The 12170-nt window shown below is 40.8% G+C and overlaps 1 protein-coding gene across 9 annotated transcripts in view; it reads right to left on the reverse strand.

Moving 5' to 3' along the window:
- The window catches only part of SIPA1L1 (signal induced proliferation associated 1 like 1), a 365306-nt gene that overhangs the window by 191331 nt on the left and 161805 nt on the right, over positions 1 to 12170 (reverse strand). The window contains exon 1 of one of the 9 annotated variants that reach the window (XM_080808598.1): positions 7446 to 7473. The exons of the other annotated variants lie outside the window; for them this stretch is intronic. The gene's annotated coding sequence lies outside the window, so the exon portion shown is untranslated. Of the gene's footprint in view, positions 1 to 7445; positions 7474 to 12170 lie in introns of those variants that run through there. 9 annotated transcript variants of the gene reach the window in all.

The raw sequence follows: 12170 nt of genomic DNA on the forward strand, positions 1-12170 counted from the left end.
CCACTTGGGGAACATGGGCAAAGTAAATTTAGCATCATTCTGAAGGGTCCCAGGATTTTCAGAATGGCCAGTGAGCACTGGCTTCCACTGAAAGTCACCAGCTGTGGTAGCCCCTAACAAGGGAGTCAGCCTGGCCTTTGAAGGCCAGCGTTGACTTCTCCTCCCTAGCTATGAAAGTCCCCCATGGCATCTTCTTCCAACGGAAGGCTGTTTCACTCACACTGAAAGCCTTTCGCTTAGTGCAGCCGCCTTCATGAATGATCTTCGCTGGACCTTCTGCGGAACCTGCTGCAGCTCCTCCGTCAGCACCTGCTGCTTCACCTGGCGCTCTGATGTTATGGACACGGCTTCTTTCCTTAAACCTCATGACCCAGCCTCTGCGAGCTCCAGACTCCTCTCCTGCAGCTTCCCCACCTGTCTCAGCCTTAACAGCATTGAAGAGAGTTAGGGCCTCGCTCTGGATTATTTTGGCTTAAGGGAATGTGGCTGGTTTGATCTTCTCTGCAGACCACTAGAAGCTTCTCCATGTCAGCAGTAAGGCTGTTTCATTGTCTTATCATTCATATGTCCCCTGGAGTAGCACTTTTAATTTCCTTTAAGAACTTTTCCTTTGCAGTCACAACTTGGCTTTTTGGCACAAGAGGCCTAGCTTTTGGCGTATCTTGGCTTTCGACATGCCTTCCTCACTAAACATAATCATTTCCAGCTTTTTATGTAAAGTGAGAGACATGCCACTCTTCCTTTCACTTGAACACTTAAGACGCCACTGCAAGGATATTAATTAATCTAATGTCAAAGTATTGTGTCTGCAGGACTAGGAGGCCCAAGGAGAAGGAAAGTGATGGGTCTGGGCTGGTCAGTGGAGCAGTCAGAACACATACAACATTTATCAGTTAAGTTAACCATCTTATATGGGCATGATTTATGAGGCCCAAAACAACTACATGAGTTATAATTATCACTGATCACAGATCACCATACAAATACAATAATAATGAAAAAGCTTGAAATACTGTGAAAATTTCCAGAGAGACATGAAATGAGACATGAAATGGAAAATGAATTTTCCAATGCAGTTGGAAAAATGGTGCCAAAGCCTTGTTCAAACAGGGCTGCCGCAAACCTTCAATTTATAAAAAACACAGGATCTGTGAACAGCAATAGAATAAAGCACAAGGAAATGAGGTATACCTGCACTGTTACTCTTTCTTATAATATACTACTACCATTATCCATTTTGTAACCCAACCTGTCCCAGATCTGGCCAGTGGAAATCCCTTCAAGATGGCTTCTAGGGGGGCACCTGGGTGGCTCAGTGGGTTAAGCCTCTGCCTTCTGCTCGGGTCATGATCCCAGGGTCCTGGGATCGAGCCCCACATCGGGCTCTCTGCTCAGCGGGGAGCCTGCTTCTCCCTTCCTATCTGCCTGCCTCTCTGCCTACTTGTGATTTCTCTCTCTGTCAAATAAAAAAAAAAAAAAAATTAAATAATTTAAAAAAAAAAAAAAAAAAAAAGATGGCTTCTAGGTCATTTTCATATGACCCTATCATTCTCTGAGCATTTCCTTACTTTCTGAAAATAGATGTTTCAGTCTCATTTTGTACTTTCTTTCCCTGAAATGAGCCAAGGAGTCCTGAGTCCTTTAATTAGGAAGTGGTATTTAGAAATCAAAATCCAAGTGCTGGATGTGTTCATTGCCTGTGGGGACTACTCTGAGACACACTCACAGTGACAGAGGTGGGAATATACATGTATATGTGCTTATACATACACACACACACTCATTTACATCCACAACCACAGGGCTTTTCAAGACACAAGACAAGGTGATTATATATAAAGTTTACATGAAAACTCAATGGCTCAAGAAAAATCAAGATATTGCACAAGAAGAAGATGGTAGGGAGGCACCTGCCCTACCAACTATCAATTCCAACACAGCAGGAATTGTAGATTAATACAGAAAGGTGGAATTATTTAATAATGGTGCTTACACATTGTTTATTCATGTGGGGAAAAAGTTAAATTGAATCTCTATTTTACTCTTTATTGAAAAATCAATTCTAATTTAACTAAAGACTTGCATATAAAAGGCAGGATTATAAAACTTCTTTTAGTAGACAATAAAAGAATATTTTATGGCTTCAGAATAGGTTAGCAACATAAAAAAGAAAAACCATAAAGAAAAATAAATTCATTCTACATTAAAATAAAAAAAAACTTCTGTTCATTAAAAGTCACCATGAAAAAGGCAAAACCACAAACAAGAAAACGTATAACCAACAAAACAGTAAGTATCTGGAATATATCTTTTATGAATTTCTGAGAAAGATGATCCAAGAGAAGAATGGATGGAAGTTATGAAGGAAAATATAGAAGGTCCTTATATACATAAAATGATAGTTTCTTTCGTAATTAGGGAAACAAATAAAAGCACGTTTACACACCCATCAACTCGACTGCTTTTAACAAGTGAGACAATGTCAAGTGTGCGGCACAAATGTGGAGCAGAGCAAATGTTCAGACTCTCAGGTGGGGGCTGTACTTCGGTACAGTCACTTTGGAAAACAGTCAAGCATGGGTATATCTCACTGGCCAACAATCCACTCCTGAGTTCATGGTCACCAGGAGAACTGTCACCCAGAGACAAATACAATTGTTCCTAACCGCAGAAAAGTGCAAACAACCCAAATTCCAATGGAACAGGAAAATAAAATGTGGTTTTGTTTGCAGCAGAATCAGTGAACTCTGATGCTAAATGCACAAATGTGGAAAAATTCAAGGGGACAATCTCCCTAAATACTTGTACAACAAGATTTAGTTACATACAAAATCTTAACGAATTAGATTACAAACTCACTATAGGATGGGTCAAAACCACTTAACAGTCATTAGAAGCCTCCTACAGGGTTTGGGGGTTTTTTTTGAGATTTTTTCTTTAAGATTTTATTTATTTTTTAGTTGACAGACAGAGATCACAAGTAGGCAGAGAGGCAGGCAGAGAGAGTGAGAGAGGGAAGCAGGCTCCCCGCTGAGCAGAGAGCCCAATGCGGGGCTTGATCCCAGGACCCTGGGATCATGACCTGAGCTGAAGGCAGAGGCTTTAACCCATTGAGCCACCCAGGCGCCCCGAGATTTTATTTACTTATTTAACAGAGAGAAAGATCACAATTAGGCAGGGAGGCAGGGGGGAAGCAGGCTCCCGGCTGAGCAGAAAGCCCGCTGGGGGACTCAATCCCAGGACCCTGAGATCATGACCTAAGCTGAAGGCAGAGGCTTAACCCACTGAGCCACCCAGGCATCCCATCCTCCTACGGTTTTATGCTCAGTATTGTGGATGTTTCCAAGACATAGACTATTAAGTCCTCCAAGAGATAATAATATAATTCTCTATAGCTTTGAACACAATATTGAGCCCATGGCAAACATTAAACAAAAGAAAAAAATTGTACATCTCATTGTTACCTAAAGAAGAGGATACTTATTTCCCAAAGTAATTAAAACACTTGAGAAGGCATCATCCACACTGTGGTTTTTCAAAAGAAAAAAATATCTATACGATGAAAGAAAAGACCAAAAACACCCTGTTATTCTGTCAGTCAGCTACCAGGGCGGAGGAGATCACTTCTCTTAAGACTCATACCCATTAGACTACTGATTCATTTAAAAATACATATTATGACAGTACAACTTTCTGCAAAAATAAGTAACTTTTCTTTTTTTTTTTTTTAAGATTTTATTTATTTATTTGACAGAGATCACAAGTAGGCAGAGAGGCAGGCAGAGAGAGAGGGAGAAGCAGGCTCCCCGCTGAGCAGAGAGCCCGATGTGGGGCTCGATCCCAGGACCCTGGGATCAGGACCTGAGCTGAAGGCAGAGGCTTAACCCACTGAGCCACCCAGGTGCCCCAATAAGTAACTTTTCAAGTCAATACTATGAGATTAGAAACAAAACATCTGTATGAACACAACTGCTCAGAGCTGTAGCATTAAATCTCTATTAGTGATCAACATTGGTGTCACCCACCATTTGCTAAGCTGACCTGGCCGGGAGGTTCCCTAAGTTAACTTCATACTGTAAGGTTAACATACTTTAACAATGCGGAAAAAATCATAGGCTACATATTTAAATTTGACATCAAAGACATAATGTATTTTTTTTTCAAATGTCATGAATAGTGTTCAGAACTTGGACTCTTATGGTCCATACTTTATATGGGTAGGAATATGTACAAAATCTTTAAAACGAATCGTTATGTCGCATAGAGACAGAGAGTGACAGTTCTACCTGATTCACCTCTAATTCATTTTGTTTGCTTCCTAATGGCATTATTTTAAAAAGAGCAATTCTACAGCCCATAGAGGAGATTTCTATTTTAAGCAGAGGTAACAATCTTTCCTTATGTAAGAGGCAATTATGCAGGGTAAGAGACAAAACGAAGTGCCGGGGCGCACACAAGCAGTAGGCCGGGGAAAGCATTCGCTTTCATCCTCAAGGGTATGCCCTAAGTATACCAGTCTACCAGGCACTGAATTTATTAAACCATAATTTTGCTACATGAATTTGTCATTCTTTCCTTTAGAGAACACTGAATAATCAGAAGGCAATGTTTGCTTTCCCCTCTACAGTAACAACTGTGCGTTTGGCCTGAATTCTAAACAACCAGGTTCTTTTGAAATTCAGCCAATATACAGATCTTTTCACTAAAAATAAGCATGAAGGAAACAGGCTCAAATCATAAATGTCATATTTATAGCTGCTCAAAATGGGAGAGAACAGCCTTCTCCGATAATTTGGATAAACATGCACAGACCTCACGATCACCATACATGCTCCACCACCACTAAACACAGAATTGCTAAGAACTTGAAGCATAAATATTCAGTTGGATATTTGATGACATCAGCACAGGTGGCCTCAACTCTACTGATAGAATGCTTAACCAGTCATGCGGTGTCTTTCTGTCCTGGTTAAGCCTATATCAGGTGTGAGTTTCATATATTAACTTGGCTAGATAGTGCTCAATTAATCAAACACTAATTTAGGGGTTGCTGTGAAGGTATTTTGTAGATCGATTAACAGCTACCATCAGCTGACTTTCTGAAAAGGGATTACCCTTGATAATGTGGGAAGGCCTCATCTAATTAGCTGAAGGTGTTAATCCCAAAGACTGAAGTTTCCTAAAGAAGGAATTCCTCAAACCATCAGCATTAACTTCTGCCAGAGTGTTCAGCCTGCTGGTCTGCCCTACAGATTTCAGGCCTGCAGCCCCACAAATGCATGAGCTACTTCTGTGTGTATACACAATGGATTACTAGCCATAAAAAAGAAGAAATCCTATCCTATGCGATCACATGGATGGACCTTGAAGGCATCATGCTAAGTGAAGGAAGTCAGAGAAAGACAAAGACAAATACTATATGATCTCACTTATACGTGAGATCTAAAACAAAACAAAACAAAACAAAATTCACAGAAGAAGAAATCAGACTTGTAGTTATCAGAGGTAGAGGATGGGAGGAGGGGGAATTCGAAGAAAGTGCTCAAAAGGTACAATCTTCCAACCTTCCAGTTATAAGATACATCAAGTACTAGGGATGAAACGTACAACATGATAACTACAGGTTAACACCTCTGTATGATATATGGGGAGGTTGTTCAAAGGGTAAATCCTAAGAGTTCTCATCATGAGGAAAACATTTATTTTTCTTTTCTTCTTTCTCTTCTTCTTACTGTTACCTACATGTGAAAATGGGCACTAGCTAACCTGTCAGGGCAATCATTTTACAAGATATGTGAATAAATCACCATGCTGTGTGCCTTAAGTTTATACAGTGATGTATGTCAATTATTTCCCAATCAAACTGGGGGGAAATATATTTATGTATATGTATAAGACTCATATGTGTGTATTCCTACTGATTCTGTTTCTCTAGAGAGTCTTGACGGATACGCTGGGCAAAATGAGAATCCTGCTACAAGTTTTAAAGGTTGTGGTCATACAAAGAAAGAAATACCTTCCTTTAATTCAGTTTACCTAAGAAAACAAGGGTATCACTGGCATACCAGAAGACCACTCCCTGCTGACTAAAACAGAAGCCGACTTAAGAGAAGGGCACCCCAGAATCGGTATAACAAAATGCTGTGGCAAGAACAGGGGAACAGGAGTTCTAACTTAGGGTCTGGGGAGAGGGCAGGAGAGCAGAAAGGAAACTGTGCAAAACAAAGAAGGCCACACCACAACAGAATTTATTCAGCCGACCTTTTTAATTCAGCTAAGTATTTCAGAACTTACCATGTTGCAGGTGTTTGACCATGTCTATCCCAACTAACTGTTCACAACACCATTAAGGGGCAGAGGCTAGTATTATCCACAATTCTCAGGAGGTCAGGGAAGCTAAAGATGTAATTCTACAAGGTGACATGGCCACTAAGTGGTACTGGATCCCAGTTATGAACCTAGACTTGAGGACAAGCTACTGAGCTGTAAGTTTCCCTAACAGTACTTCCCAGGCAGAACAATGGGACAAAAACCTTCCAAGCCCAAGAACCTTATGAGCAATGCCATAAACATATCACAAGTAAAGGCATACTACATTGGATGTCTGTCCACAGAAAGGGGACTGAGGGGAAACAGCATAAGCAGAAACAGAAAGGTAAAACTGTAAAAAGAGAAGATTTCTGGTTCAAAACTGCGAATAACTCACAGATTTATTTTTTGACCCACAAAATCTCAAATTTTGTAAGAAATATTTAAAAAAACAAATAAATAAATGCACAGAAATTACAGGAAATCCCAGTACAGGTGGCACTAGCAGATCAGAGTAGTGACAATGAAAATGGAATTCAACGGAACTGAAAGACCCCTTAGAAATAAGAAGATGGACCTCCCAATAAATGTTCCCAGCAGACTCTAGGAAAACCTAACACGTGTCAGCAGAAATACACCTCGGATAGTGAGGCAGGTCATTAATGAATGTGACATCTGCATCAGTCCCTTCTCCGTGAGAGCATACTCCGTGGTATTAGCCCCTGGATTAAAGCCACTGAGAAACACCCACAGAGTGATCCTTTGGGCCTTTGGGAAATATACGTAATGAAGGGTAGATCACGCAGCTAGAGTCTACACCCCAGAGAAGCTAGACAATGTCTCATGTAACTAATAATGAAGCTTACCTGCACTGAGAAGACAAGTAACCCACACATCTTCCAGAAAATTCACCCTACCAACATGGCTGGCCCACCCACCATGGCTCCTGCAAATCAGAGCCGACACGCACAACCAGGTAAGTAGAACCTCCACGACAAATGCTGAATTCAACCTTTTGGCTCTATCATATACTACAAATAGCCAAAGGAGTTTAGAACATGACACCCCAAAACATGCCAATTTGGTATACTGACTTTACTTAAAAAAAAACACAAGTACAAGAAAGATGCACTGACCTCCCCTTTTCTTCCTGAGAACAGGAGATAAAACTCCCATATGAAAACTCCCATTCCTGTACCTGGAGGAAAAGGACATTCTGATCACCAGAGACAGGTAGTCGAGGCTGAGAAGAACATATACAAACAAATCTTTTTAAAATAAAATCTATTATCTTACTTTAGCCTCCCCATACATTTTAGTTTCTTTTCCACGATCATTACTCTTTGTTCAACCTAATATAGAAAAACTTAGGCCTCAATGGTTTTTTCAGGTCTTCATTTTCCTGCTAAAACTCCCATGTACATGTTCAAAAAAATGCTTTTCTAATGTGTCACATGGCAACTTAATTCTCAGACCCAGTCAGAGACCCTAAGAAGGTAAAGTTTTACCTCCCTTACACAATCACTATCCACCCCAGAAAAAGCAGCAACATGGAAAGAAACATTGAATTCAAGAATGTCAAAGAAAAAAAAAAGTTAAAATGAAAAAACAAAGAACATGTTTCTAAAAGGATAATAAATTTCCTCAAGAAATTTCAAGGAAATATGGTATCCACACACCAAAAAAAGAGAAAATAACTGGTTTTGGTTAAAATAAGATCATTGGGAAATGCAAGTAATGAAGGGTAGATTAGCAGATCATGAAGGTCCTGCAGCTGGATCCACCCCCAAGTGGATGTCCCAGGCTCTGTCCATTACCCTCTCCGTTTGGCTTTGTCCCTTTTGCCTATTTACAAGTCCAAATCTCCCTTCATTCATAAAAAGCTTTTCCCTTGACCCAGATCTCTTCTCTCCAAAACAAAGAAGCAATGAGGTAAGAAGGTGTCAGTGACGATTTGGAAGTTCCTCACTTAAATAACTGGGTGGATGGTTCTCCCATTAGATGAACAGAGACAGAAGGGACGAATGGGACATGGGCAGGGGAGTACTTGACAATAACCCGGAACTCAAACTGCCTTTACAGAAAGAGCTTAGAAACTAGGAGCCTATGTACTGAACTTGGTCCATAGACATATTTTTTTTGGCCCACACAGTGTTTTAAAAAATTCAACCCATCCTTTAATATTCAGACTGTTTAATGAGCAAATCCTCATTTACAGCTGTTCTTTAAAAAAAAAATAAAAATTTAAAAATTTAAAAAACCTGGGAGATCTGGTAACCTTGGGCTCACATTCCCACATAACATCAAATGGCCGGAGCTAAATGGCCTCCATGGGGTCTACAGTCTCCCCTCCCCACTCCCCGTTGTCCCCAGCTCTGTCTTCCTGACCCTGAGCCTATGTCAATGGCCATTTATCATTCCACCTACTCTGTTGCTTTTCTTAGCGTAGAAAAATATTTTTTTCTTACCCTGAGGCCTGCTTTTACCCATTGACATTGTTGGCCAGGCACTTAAGCTTGCAAATCTGCTGCAGAAGCACAGAGTCAAGAAGGGAGTGGAAAATATGGGTCTCTGGCTATTCATGGGAGACAGGACTTAAGGTGTGGTTTAAGGTGGGTCTGAAATAGGTTAAATGGAAGAGGGCTGAGCTCACAAAAGAGAATGGATGGAACTCAAGGAAATGCCCACAATTCAAGACAGTAAAAGAAAGGTAACAGTAAGTGAAAGTTAAGTTCAAGGAGTGAGATATTCAAGAAGGATTTAAGCACATGGATGGTGTACAGATTACAGCAAAAATTCACTCAGTTGTGACACTAGTGTTGCAGGGAGAGATCAGAGTCCCCCACAATGTAACTTACTTAGTGACAAAATCAACAAACAACATCACTCAAAACCTACAACAAAATCCACTTAAACTACCTGGAAAACTAGACTACTTAGCAATTGGTTAAGGTAGAAACAGAAGGATGTGTCTCTGAATTACCGTCTATGTCATGACTATCACCAAGTTCTCAAAAGCCATTTTTCATTGGCCAGAACTGTCAAAGGGTATCTAAATTACTTAAGTTTTATCTTACCTGTTAAACACTTTCCTTAGCTCCTAAGAACGGTATATAAGCCCCAAATCCCTAAATGCCAGGGAACCTCTTACATATTTAGGGCTCTTAAACATACAAAATTCAATTTGTTTTTGTCCTGTTCATCTGCCTTATGCCAATTTAATTATTAGACCAGCCAAAGAACCTAGAATGGAAAAAGGAAAAAATTTCCTCCCCTGCAGTTTTGGCACTCAAAGTGGGGCTCTCCACTGGCTGAACATTACAAATATTCGGGGGCTGCTGAAGCTGACAGGATCCCACAGAACATAAGGATTCTTACCACACCAGTCCCCTGGGTTTCCGCCTGCAGGGTCATGTGGAAATGAGAGGTATAATAGTGGTTCCCCCACCGCCGCCCCAAATTCAAATCAGCAGGAGAAAATATTAACTCTGCGTGAATCAGTTTCTTGGGTATAGCAACTCCAGTAATGATTTGTTATGAGTGCTCTTATTTTCTTTTGACCCCCTTCCTCTTAGAGATGATCACTGGTTTCTTTTCTCTCTGTCTTTTGCATTGTTTGTTATAAGAAGAAAAACCATAGAGCAGAATGCAGGCATGGGTCCTATAAACCTGTTGTTCAAGCCAGCCTCACAGACTAGTGAGTTCATAGTTCTCACCAGACCAGGGTCTGTTTAGATAAACTTTGCTATGGGTGCCCTACGTAAAAACTAGTTGAAGTTTTCCTTTCTTCTCCCTCTAAGCCCTGAGACATTGGCTTTGTGACCAGTGAGAATGTTCTCTCTGGTCTCCACCATCCAATACGTGCAAGTACTGATCCGCAACTGGTGACCAGTCAAATGGACCAGGATTCCAAGACACAAAGTCACAAGCAGTATCCTCTTTGTCTGGCCATGCCAGGTTTTAGGGGTTTGTCATGTGGGGGCCTGGTACTAAGGGGGCCTTTGTCCTCTCAACCTTCACTGTCCTGTTAGTGGTAGAGAAGTCCCATTCTGATGGTGCCTGCCCCATATCACAGATTCCCAGGTCTTGCTTCTTCCACTATACCATTCTTACTGCCTGTGACAAAGAAGGTCTTCCCTTTCCCAGGCAAACCCTGGGAAAGAACTCTCTGGATATGGTAAGGGCTGTATTTTACACCCTCTTTGGGGAGGTTTTCCATGGTTAAGCCATAAAAAGTCTTACTGGTTTATGTCACTGCTGAGATTACCGTAAGATCTGACCTGTCAAGGACCAGAGGATGGCCATACTGAACTGCCTATATGTGAAAGAAAAAAAAATTTTAGAGCGCTCTCATCCTACAAAAGACAAAATTAATAGGAGAACACAAAGGAATATAATGGCTAATGTTGAAGTCTGCCTTAATAAGACGAAAGAACAGAAATTAGACTTAGTACAAAAACTGGCATCCACATCCAACATAAATCCTCTCTTTCTTAAAATCCAGCCCCATCTCCCCAGCAAATTCCCTTACTTCCCAAACCCTTCCACCCTCCTCAGAAAAATCGCTTAAATACCCTGTTGCCTATTTTAGCTTTCCTTTCCCTACAAGATTTACAAAGAGCACTCCAGCCTAATCTCTAGGTCCACAGTACACAGGTTACTCATGGGAATGCTGCAAGCCAGGAAGTGAATTTAGCAGAAGCACCCACACTACACTAAGGCTCGCTTTGCTTGGCTCTAAAAATCAGGCTCTGCCAGCTTCAGGACTTCCTATGTAATATCCTTTGTGGATATATCCTAGATCCTCCCAATCACAAAAAATTCATGCCCCATTAATAGGAACATCTTTTAAATCATAAAGCCCATCTAACTCCTCTTTCAGGAGATCCAACCAAATTTAAAGAGAAATTAAAAAGGTGAATGACCACTCACACGGACCTTGTTTTGCTGCTAAGAAGTGTTTTTCCCACCCACAATTATACTGTACTTACCAGACAAGACAGGGCAGCCTGGGGTGGGATTGGGAGGGCGGGAGATGGCCCAAATTCTCTCAGGCCTCCTGCAAATGGCCAAGAAATGTCTCAGCTGGGGGCTGATATTCAGGGGCTAATAGAAACATTAGTAGAGGCTTTCCTCTCTAAGGTGAATTGGTTTAAGGTTAAATTGTGCACCCAGAAAGAAGGAGAGCATCTGAAGGTCTCTGTTGAACACTTTATAGACTTCTCAAAGGCATACTTCACTATACCCTGAAGTTCCAGAACACAGAAATCTTTTAGTTTCCACCTTAGTAGGGCACTTTCTCCCTAGTTTAAAAAGACAAATTCAAAATAACATGCTTAGCTAGGCTAGTCAACCTTGAATTACAACAATGGAAGCCGCTACCCAATGCTTTGAAGACAGCTTGCATGAATGCAAAAGAAAAGGGGTTAACATCAATAATTCTTGATTTACAACTTGCATCTTGAGAGAACCAAAAGCTTAACTCTAAGAGCAACTCAAAACCCACTCAGTTCCTTTCCCATTTGCCTTCAGACATTAGCAGATGGTGCAAAAAATTAAGACACTGGGAATACAATTGTCCTGCATGTGAGAAAAAGTAAAAACTTAAATAGTAATTATTCTAGGCTTCTGATAAAAGACAAAGATATCCCAAACTCGGCCATAATGTATATTCTTTCTCCATCCCTTGAAATCTTGTAAATCTTACCATTGTCCTTAAAAATGTATACACCACAGCAGATAACTAAAACACAGCCCACAATCTCCTAAGACGAAGGGGAAAAACCAGTCTGGGGCATGCTTTTTAAAATACAAATTGCCAGAAAGGCTCCCTTGCCCAATCTAATCCACAGCCTCCATAA

This window comes from Martes martes, assembly GCF_963455335.1.
Source record: "Martes martes genome assembly, chromosome: 7".
Classification (NCBI taxonomy): Eukaryota; Metazoa; Chordata; class Mammalia; order Carnivora; family Mustelidae; genus Martes; species Martes martes.